General features: G+C 37.1%; 1 pseudogene; it reads right to left on the bottom strand.

The window, feature by feature from the left end:
* Positions 1-9,222: 9,222 nt before the first annotated feature.
* On the bottom strand, positions 9,223-10,011 carry LOC148690519 (secreted RxLR effector protein 161 pseudogene; annotated as a pseudogene).
* Positions 10,012-11,335: the final 1,324 nt, after the last annotated feature.

Genomic DNA, 11,335 nt, shown 5'->3' with positions numbered 1-11,335 from the left:
GATAGTAGACATGAATAAACTATCAAACCAAACAATGTGGTCAAGAGTATTGTATTAGAGAAATACCGTATTGCATTTGTAATCCTAAAACTGAATAGGTTCTCCACCTCTTCTGATTAGCTTGGGTAACCATGACATGCTGGTAGGCGTCAACCATGGTTTGTGGAAGCCCTAAAAGTGTATTATCACTAACGGGAGAATTGAAAGTAAGTTTCAATTCACAATCGATTTGAAAGAGTTTGAATCACCCACTGCCTCGCTAAAAGGAACCTAATGGATCGTACACCGTGTAAGGTAGAGATTGAAGATTCAACGGAGATGAGTAAGAATAATTAAATGGTTTAATTATTTATGGCAAGGATTAATTAATATGATTATTAATCAAACGAATAAGTTCGTTAAAAGACCACGGGATAGTTTTGGACCTTAAGGCCCAATGGGCTTCGAACGTCAAGTCCATTGACTTAAGTTGTGTGACAACTTAATGAATAATGATTCACAAAGGCCCAAATAGCCCAATAAATCCCATGTTAAAGAAGGAGTGGTTTTGGACTTATTTACAAGTTTGCCACTCAAATGAATTAAGGAATAAGTATGACTTTATAGCCAAAATTCATTAAGGGTAATTTTTGGGGAAAGGATGAGAACACAAGCTCTCCTTTCTCTCTAAAATTTCAGCCACCTTGGAGGGATCATCTAGCAATCAAACTCCTCCAAGGTCACTCATTTCTTCTACAATATGCCTTGGTGTGGAGACTTAGAGGTTTTCAATTTTGGGAACTTGGAGAAACCTTTTCATCCATCCAAATCCATGGATCTAAGATGCAAGGAATGAAGGCCCTCTCTTTGGGTGATTAGCCTTTGCTTATGCAAAGAGGAATCTACAAAGGTATTGATTTCTCAACTCACTTTGTTTTGAGTTGAGTCTTGGTTCACCTATCTACTAGGCTTTGAAGTTCATGGGTGAAGTTTTGTTTTTGAGTGCATATAAACATGATTCCGCCTTTTAATTGTTAATTGCATGTTGTTGATGTTGCTCAAATGAACTTGTTTTTCACAAATTTTCCTTCAGAAAGTGTTGGAATCGAAAGGTCTTAGCCTAAGTAGGTCAAAGAGTATAGGAGTGCAAGTTCAGTGAAGTAGGCTTGCGGCACTCCCTTGGATGGCAGATTGCACGGCACTCTTTTTCTCCTTCCTTCCTTGTTGTGGCACTAGAGAGATTTGGGTGTTTGTGGTGTGAATTATGGTGTTAGATGGTTGAATGAATGAATGAATGAGTGAATGGATGGATCCCCCCTTGCGGCATAAACTTAAATATATATATATATATGTATGATGCACGGCTGAAAACCCTCAGAATTAGGTCTAGGTTTTGGTAGAAATCAGGTGGGAAAAGGACTAGGTGCACCAAAATCTGAAGGGAAAAGGATTGCAGGTTCTAGAGCTTCTAGAAGAGGAAGAGGCGCCACCTTTCTAGGGATTCTAGAAAGGGTGGTGCGGCATGCATTTAGGGATAGATAGGGTGTTCTAGAACGATATATCTGGGTGTTCTAATGTGAAATTAAGTCCTCATTGTAAATGGAATTAAGGTAGCAAAAGATTAGGATAGGATAAGATAAGGTTGTTTGGATAATGTTCCATGTTTCATGCTCTTTCCTTATCTTCTTTGTCTTGAACTTTTTTCTCCAGATTTGTAGCATGTTCCTAGCCTCTTTTGACTTCAAATTCGTCCATTCACCTTGCTCCATGTACAAGCTATCCATTCCATGCCCAAAACTGTTCCAAATAGCTCCAAAATGCACTTTCTTGCCTCTTTTGCCATTTAAACCTACAAACACACAAAAATAGCTTAAAACACTATAATAAATGGAAAATAACTATGTAAATGCAAGAAAACAGGCTAACTAAGTCGCATAAATATGCTCCTATCAACTCTACCATGTTGCATCAGCATGTAGCCAAGATAATTTAGTGAAGCATCCTCTAGATTTTGAAATTACCATTGTTGTCAAGAAGACAGAAGCTTGAGTGAGATAATACTTCAACTATTGAAACTCTGCTCACATTCATCTTCCAAATCAACTTTGACTCCTTTCTAGTTTAACTTTGTGAACGTAAGGCTATGGCTGAGAAATCATTCACAAAGCACCGATAGTAGCCAACAAGGCCAAGGAAACTTCGTGTCTCCATATCATATTGTGAATGCTCCCAATTTTCAATTGCTGCAACCTTTTAGGATCGACAGGAAAACCATCTGCTATGATCACATTGGTGTAAACTTGCAAGTGCACAAAATAGTTGTAATATAGCGTTTTGCAAGTACAAGTATCATTCCCACGAGGATTCTAGTTCAACCGCCAATTTGATAAACTAAATTGAATATAATTATATTAAAAACATGCAAACATGAAAATATAAACCCAAACAACAAACTAGACTCGATCTTCATTAATAATTCAATCAAAGAACGTGAAGAGTTTGTTGTGATGATTTTATAAGCGAACAAAAACATAACATAAAACTAAAACTAAGATTAAAGAGAATAAAACGTTGAATTTTAAGGTAAGTGATGAAAATCTAGGGATTCAGAATCAACCACAAGCAATCCGATTCAGGTTCAATACATTCAATGGAATATTTTGTCTCTTAGATGATAATTCTCGTATCTAAGTCTGGTTAAGGCACTATAGACCATAGTTCTCCTTACATATATGATTTTCTCCGGTTAGAGCATAGGTCGTATATCCTAATATGTAGTCTATCCGGTTAGGGCATAAATTTAACAAGTAGAAGTTATTGCGTACAAGAGAACTAGAGAATCATGCAACCATAAATCTTGTTACAACATCTATGTAATTCACAACCCTTATTCACAAGAAGCTAGTTCAAATTATGTGTTACGCCTCAAATCCTTCTTCAAAATACTATATGCAAAGCCCTAAGGTGATCAGTGAAAAAACTTTAACACAAAGCATTCAATTCTTGTAAGGAATAAGAATTCATCCAATAAAACAAAATATTCATCAAATAGTCATTGAAAACCATAAAGATTCATGTTAGGGCATCATCCTAGCCCTAGAAAAGGGTTTAGTTATTCATAGAGTACGAAAACTTATGAACGATATTGAAATATAGAAGAATCGAACGATGGTCTATAGCTGCTGCTTCTCCTCTTCAAAACACGCCCCCCTTTGGTCTCTCCAAAAACCTTTACTTTATATAATAGACAAATCTTATCATAATTAGTTCTTGTGATATCTTTCATCATTTGTATTGCACGACTGATGATGTGGTGAGTAAACTTCCCAAGTAATTACTTCAGACCCATTTGAAAGAGGATTAAAGTCAGCTGAACACGTCCTATCTTGGGCTTTGGGCTTCAACTGAATTATCCCAATAGACTTTGCAATTTCCTAGTAGATTTAGCTGACTAATGTCCTGTACGAAAATCATCAAAACATCGTCTAGAAAACTCGAAATCACAATCCGTAAAATTCTTCTTAAAGCTAACATCCATATCTTTCCAATGGGATAAGGTAGAACAACTAGTTCCTTCTTAGCAAGTACGGTTTATTTCGTAAAGTTGGCTGATCCGCACAGACAGTTTCTGCTTCCAAGACACAACTCGTTTCAATTGCAAAATCTATCCTTTTTGTTGTGGCTTCATCTTTACTCCTCAAACCTAGGAAAAACACAAAACTAAGTGAAAGAGAACTGAATCCACTTCTTGATCGGGCAGTATTCTAGGTAGACGTGGATAGACATTAGGAAATTGGATGACCAGGTTGAAGGAAATTTTTTGAAGAAATAACGCTATGTTTGGATGAGGGAAATAAGCTTGGAATTGTGACAAAAGTCAATTTATAAATTGACATGCACCAGTTCCCTTGTTTGGATTTGTAAACATAGAAATTTAGAGTTTCCGTGTGGAAAAAAAAATAAATAAATAAAACCTGAAATTTGGACCTCTAATTCCCAAGGTTAAATTCTATGTAAATAGGTGTCATTTCTAAATTTCAATGAGCGAGAGTTTAAAAATAACAAATTATGTATTCAAATTTTATTGTTCTTTTAGGCTAACCAAACAAGAAAATTCACACATTCTAGAAAATAAATTTCATCATTTCAATTTCCATGATTGTAAAATTCCTTAGTCATCTTAAATTTCCTCATCCAAACAAATTGTAAGTTCATTAAGCAACATAATACATGCATTTAATGATTAAATGGCGGAAGCATGTTTCTATGTACTTTAAAACAAAACTTAAACCATGAAATTCAAAACCTAGTAGTTGTGGTGAACCAACACTCAACTCAAAACAAAGTGAGTTGAGAAACATTATACCTTTGATGAATCATTTTCGCATGAGCAAAGGCTAATCACCCAAGAGAGATGGTCTTCATTCCTTACTTCTTTGCTCCATGGATTTCTTGGAGAATGATGGATGAATGGATTCTCCAAAAGTCTCCAAAGTTGGAGCCTCTATGTTCCGACACCAAGGATGATGAAGGAAGAAGATGAGTGACATATAGGAAGGAGATTGCTAGCTAAATCCCTCTTATGTGGCCGACCTCCTAGAGAGAAAAAGAGAGAAAAATGTTATCTCATCTTTCCTCAAAGAAACCATAATAAGGGATGGAGTTATAAAGTTTCTCAAATGAGTGGCAAACTTGTAATAAGTCCACCAACACCATCTTTTCTCTCTATGGCAGGCCACACTTAGTTAATTAGGGTAATTTGTGATACAAGCATATTTATGCGATTTTGTTATCTTATTTCTTTGCATTTACTTAGTTAATTTCCATTTATTTTGGTAATTTAAGTTATTTTCGTATTATTGTAGGTCCAGTTGGTAAAGATGACAATAAAGAGCCAAATGGAGCAATTTGGAGCAGTTTTGAACTTGGATTGGATAGCATGCATGGATAGCATATGGGTTGGACGTTTTTGGTGTTTAAATGGTGTTAAACATGTGCTAAACTCTAGTGAAATTAAAGTTGAGGCTTGGAAGACAAGGAATTACACAAGAAAGAGGAATCCTAGTTGAAGAGGAACATTATCTTATCCTATCTTATCCTATCTTATCTTATCTTATCATATCTTATCCAACATTATCTTATCTTTTCTCCAGCTACAAGGAGGAATCCTAATCACATTTCAACACTTTCTACATGATTCTTAGAGTTCTAAAATAATTTAAAATTCCCAAAACCTTTTCCTCCTTGGATTTAGCCGTTTCCCCCTATATATATGAAATTCCTGGAACGATTTAACGGGTGCTACGCCTACCATTCATCCATTAAAGTTGCTAGAATTTTTAGAGTTCTTTCTCTCTTTGTTTTAAGTTTCAATGTTTATTTTAGATTGCTTCTCAGTCACGATGAACATGCATAACTGAGTTTCTTTTTAGCTGGAGGTGAATTCGAAGCCATGATCATATGTTTTATATAAATTGATTACATCTAGTTATTGTTTCATAAAACATGAATGCGATTTACTTATCTGCTTTATAGAGAACTTATTCTTGTATGTTTAGTTTGCATGCAGGGATTTGATGCTAGAATATAAAGGAATTTCACCTAATCGTTATGAACTTATATTCGCAAGTAGTAAAAGTCACTAGTCATGATTGACTTAAGTAAATTCTTGGCAGGAGTATCATGCTTTTCATAGTGACGAATGCCTTGTCAATGCTTATGATTTTCACAGAACTTAATGATCTTTGAGATGTTTCTCTATCATGTTTTTCATAGTTAGGGAAGTTGAGAAGAATAATTTGGTTGCGTCGCTGAGTCCAATTCAATGAACTTAGGAAAATCTGAGAGTTAATTAGTGTTGTTCACAGTTAATTTGGGGCATTGTCATTCATGGTTTATAGGAATAATAACTGGAAATCAATTTGTATGCATATGATGCATGTGTGGAGAAGAATCCTTTGGCCATCCTTTCATCCATATTTCATTGACAACTTAATTTACTTGCTGCCATTTACTTTTGTTTTTAGTAAATTCGTCCAAAATCTCCCCCCTCATTCTTTTGATGTTAGTTTAACTTAGTTTTCAGTTTTATAAGTTTAGTTTGTATTGATTTGCATCCCTTCTAATCCCCGGAATAGAATGATCCCTACTTACTCATACTACTATTGCATAATTTACAGGGTTTAATTTGTGTGTTAGTTTCTACCACACCAATTTGTTCATTTTGTTTTAGTTATCACACAACTTAAACCTTATGTGCATTTTGGACCAAAACTCATTTGGGTCCCGAAACCAAAAACTAACTTAAGGTCTAACACAAATCCTTCATTCTTAATTAATTAACTTGTAATTAATCCTTGCCCTATCCAATTAAACTGTTTAGTTGTCTTTACTCATCTGCATTATATCCTTTAATCATTACCTTACACGGTGTGCAATCCATTAGGTTCCTTTTAGCGAGGCAGTGTTCGAGTAGAACTCTTAGTAATCGATTGTGAATTGAAACTTACTTTCAATTCTCCCTTTAGTGAGTATACATCTTTAGGGCTTCCACAAGCCATGAGTGACACCTAGTAGTACATCATGTACTGCTAGGTTCCTTGCCCTATCCAATTAAACTGTTTAGTTGTCTTTACTCATCTTCGTTATATCCTTTAATCATTACCTTACACGGTGTGCAATCCATTAGGTTCCTTTTAGCGAGGCAGTGTGCAAGTAGAACTCTTAGTAATCAATTGTGAATTGAAACTTACTTTCAATTCTCCCTTTAGTGAGTATTCATCTTTAGGGCTTCCACAAGCCATAAGTGACACCTAGCAGTACATCATGGTTGCCCAAGCTAATCAGAAGAGGTTGGAGAACCTATTCAGTTTGGGATTACAAATGCAATACAGTTTTTCTCTAATATAATACACTTGATCGCATTGTTTGGTTTGATAGGTTGTTCATGTCTACTACCCAATGTGATTCTCTTACTTATATGATTACCTTGAATGTGATTTGGAACGACTTGCTAAATCTCATCTATATCCAAATCATATTGCGCGTCTTGTGGAACAAGCATGGCCATCCAGCGAAGTCGTCAGAACTCCGCCTAGTGCCCCGGAGTAGAGTGATGATGGCACCGCTACTCCATCTGATACAGCTTTGGAGCTGGTGAGTGCACGACCAGACTTTTGAGGTAACTATATTCAAATCAGCCTTACTTTGGCATTCGAAAATCAAGGTCCCACATCTATGACGTAGTCATAAAATTCAAACCATTCAACTGAGATGTTTTATAGATCCTTCTCGACTATCTTAGAGCTTGTGGTGTAAGAACTACGTTGTTACGTCTGCTGAGTATCATCTTGTGATGCTAACTGAAGGAAAAATTTTGTCCTAGCTAAGAACATGTAAGAACATTTGAATACATAGGCATACTAATAACACTTTAAAGTAGGCATGCATTCAAAAACAATTCATAAAACCCATGACTTTCAAAGCCTAGTATATGGTGAACCATAAGACTCTTTAACAATATTAAAGAGAATAAGAATTTAGAGATTCTTTACCCTTGAAGCTCATCCTTGATTACACAAGGGATTCACCCAAGTGGAGGGCCTTCAAGTCACCTCCTTGCTCCTTGGATCTTCCTTGTGATTTCCTCCCTTTTAGTGCTCCTTTTCTTCTTTGAGGATTTGAGGATTTGTTCTCCAAAAACACCAAAGATTTGGTGTCTCTAAGTCTCCACACCAAAGATGTAGTGTGAAGATGAAATGGATGACTTAGGGAAGAAGAAGATTGCTAGATGTTCCTCCCCTAAGTGGCCGGCCTCTATGTAGAAAATGAGAGAATATGTTTCACCCAAATTCAATTAGAAAACCCTAATTAGAAACAAAGCTATAAAGATGACTTTATACTTCATCTCTTAGGTTAGTGGCAAACTTGCAATTAAGCAAAAATTCCCACTACCCTTGATATGGCCGGCCTCCATTTGTTATTGGGCTTAATTGCCCATTTTGTTTTAGTTGTCATACAACTTAAACATAATGGGCCTTGTGGACCAAAACGTTTTTGTGCCCCGAAGCCCAAAACTAACTTAAACGCCCAATACGAACGTTTCGTATAATTAATTAACTATTTAATTAATCTTGACCATTCTTCAATTAAACCATTTAATTGCTTATCCATTTCATATAATTTCTTCACTTATATCCTTACTCGGTGTACGATCCATTAGGTTCCAATTAGCGAGGTAGTGGGCGATGTTACTCTTAACGATCGATTGTGAATTGAAACCACATTTCAATTCTCCCTTAAAATTAGTGTTTGCTAATCTTTAGGGCTTCCACAAACCATGGGTGACGCCTAGCAGCATGTCATGGTTACCCAAGCTAAGTAGAAGTGGTTGGAGAACCTATCCAGTTACAACTACAATGCAATACGGTCCTTCTCTAATACAATACTCTTAATCACATTGTTTAAGTGATAGTTTGTTTCATGTCTACTATCCAATGTGATATTTCTCTATATGATTCAATTGAATAAGATTTGGAACAACCTTCCTTAGTCATATTCATATGCTTTGGCCAAAGACTCTCGAATCATATCTTAGAGTATTCTCCTTCCACCATGGAAGGTTAGAGATCCCTTGTTGTGCATTCATATGCCTACATGACTAGATAGCTTGACCCCAACAATGCCGTGGACACTCCAATGGAATGCCGTTGACATAATCAAAGATCAAGGACCTAACCATTAGACATCAATGATGCCTCAGGTCAAAGGACTACTTTGCATATTGCAACTATTGAGTTCTCACATGACATGTATGTTCGAACTCTTGTTTGATCGTTGTTCAGTGTACTCGATTACTCTTTCGAGCACCTATGTGTTTGCCTTAGTGTCCAACACCAAATGACTTGAGACTAGTTCATACTCACGCTTGAGTCGACATAACACATACTAACCTTAGCGGATTGTCAATGCCCAATTGGCAATCCTATGGCTAGGAACGTTTTAGGAATGAACATAAGAGAAAGGTCTCGTTAATTTAACTAACTTAAATCACTTGTCTCTTAGATCAAATACATTCCTTGGATTCCCTTATTGCTTAAACACAAGATACTATAAATAGTGATTAACAATAAGTTTTGCCCTCTATTAAACATATTAAAAGTTTAACACAATAAGTATTCCAAAAAGCTATTACATCAAATGAGTGGCTTTGTGGGCATACTTCCAACAATCTCCCACTTGCACTCAAAGCCATCTTCCTATGTATCTAATACCCATCTTTTCCATATGACGGTCAAGTTGGATTTGAGACATTGGCTTCGTTAGTGGATCTGCTACGTTATCGGCTGAAGCAACTTTGAGGATGTTAACTTTCCCCTCGGCAACATATCTTCTAATGATATTAAAGCGCCTATCAAAATGCTTGTTCTTTTGATGTGCCCTGGGTTCCTTGGCTTGAGCTATCGCCCCACTATTATCACAGTACAAAGTTACTGGTGATGTAATGGTTGGAACCACTCCAAGTTCAGTGATGAACTTCTTCATCCAGAACGCTTCTTTGCCGGCTTCAGCTGCAGCGACATATTCAGCCTCTGTCGTGGAATCAGCAATTACACTTTGTTTCTTGCTTTTCCAGCTGACAGCCCCACCATTCAGAGTGAATACATATCCGGAGTTGGAACTTCTATCATCGACGTCAGATTGGAAATCTGCGTCTGTATAGCCTTCCACTCGCAACTCTGTCGCTCCTCCATAAATGAGGAACATGTCCTTAGTTCTTCTTAAGTACTTAAGGACCGTCTTGACAGCTGCCCAGTGTTCTGATCCTGGGTTAGATTGATATCGACTAGTAATGCTCACAGCATATGCGATATCAGGCCTTGTGCATATCATGGCATACATAAGACTTCCTATGGCGGAAGCATAAGGAATCATATTCATATGCCGTATCTCTTCAGGAGTCTTAGGTCTCATGGACTTAGAAAGATGAATTCCATGTCCTACAGGAAGAATACATTTCTTAGATTGCTCCATCTGGAACCTACTTAGCACCTTATCAATGTACATAGATTGGGATAATCCAATTAATTTTCTGGATCTATCACGATAGAGCTTTATCCCAAGTACATAAGATGCATCTCCTAAATCTTTCATGTGGAAGGTTTTGGACAACCACACTTTTACAGAAGAAAGTACTGCAGTGTCATTCCCGAATAGTAATATGTCATCTACATATAACACTAGGAATACAACTGCTTCCCCAACGACTTTTTGATAAACACAATTGTCGTCTTCGTTTTGAGTAAAACCAAACGATTTGATTTCAGTATCAAAACGAATGTTCCAGCTCCTGGAGGCTTGCTTAAGTCCATAAATGGACCTTTGAAGCTTGCATACCTTAGTCTTTTCAGACTTGGACACGAAACCTTCGGGTTGAGCCATATAAAGCTCTTCCTCTAGGTAGCCGTTCAGAAAGGCTGTCTTCACGTCCATTTGCCAGATTTCATAATCATGGTACGCAGCTATAGCAAGCAAAATCCGAATGGACTTAATCATGGCTACAGGAGAAAAGGTTTCTTCATAGTCAATCCCTTCTCTTTGCCTGTAACCCTTGGCTACTAGTCTAGCCTTATAAGTCTCCACGTTCCCATCAACGCCTATTTTCCTCTTGAAGATCCATTTGTTTCCAACAGGTACTATACCTTCTGGAGGGTCTACAAGAGTCCAGACTTGATTTTGATACATGGAATCCATCTCGGATTTCATGGCCTCTTGCCATCTCTTTGAATCAATGTCGGACATTGCTTCAATGTAGTCTCTAGGGTCTTCCTTTGTGTCATTGTCACCTAGAAGGTACAATTCCCCAAAGTCTTTGTCTAAGCCATACCTCCTAGGTGGCTTATTAACCCATTCAGATCTACGTGGAGCTAGGGGTTCAGGAACAGGGTTGTCAACATGTCGTGTGCTTGTTTGTGGTTCATCATTAATCTCATTAATTTCCATCGTTTTACTTATAGTTCCTTTGAGAACAAATTGTTCCTCAAGAAACATAGCAGTTCTGGCGACAAAGACTTTTTGGTCGTCAGGATGGTAGAACTCATATCCCATAGTTTCTCTAGGATATCCTACAAAATAGCACCTTACTGATCTCGCTTTAAGCTTAGTAGCTTCAAGCTTCTTGACATATGCTTCACAACCCCAAATCTTAATATGCTTAAGACTTGGCTTTCTTCCATGCCATATCTCATAGGGCGTTTGTGAAACTGATTTGGAAGGTACTCTATTAAGCAAGTAAGCTGCTGTATATAGAGCGTATCCCCAGAATGTTACTGGTAGATCAGCGGAACTCATCATAGAA

This window comes from Pyrus communis, chromosome 15, assembly GCF_041283825.1.
Source record: "Pyrus communis isolate YQ-2024b chromosome 15, ASM4128382v1, whole genome shotgun sequence".
NCBI classification, from domain to species: Eukaryota; Viridiplantae; Streptophyta; class Magnoliopsida; order Rosales; family Rosaceae; genus Pyrus; species Pyrus communis.
The sequence above is the reverse complement of the archived record's forward strand: the minus strand, read 5'-3'. Positions and strand labels throughout refer to the sequence as shown.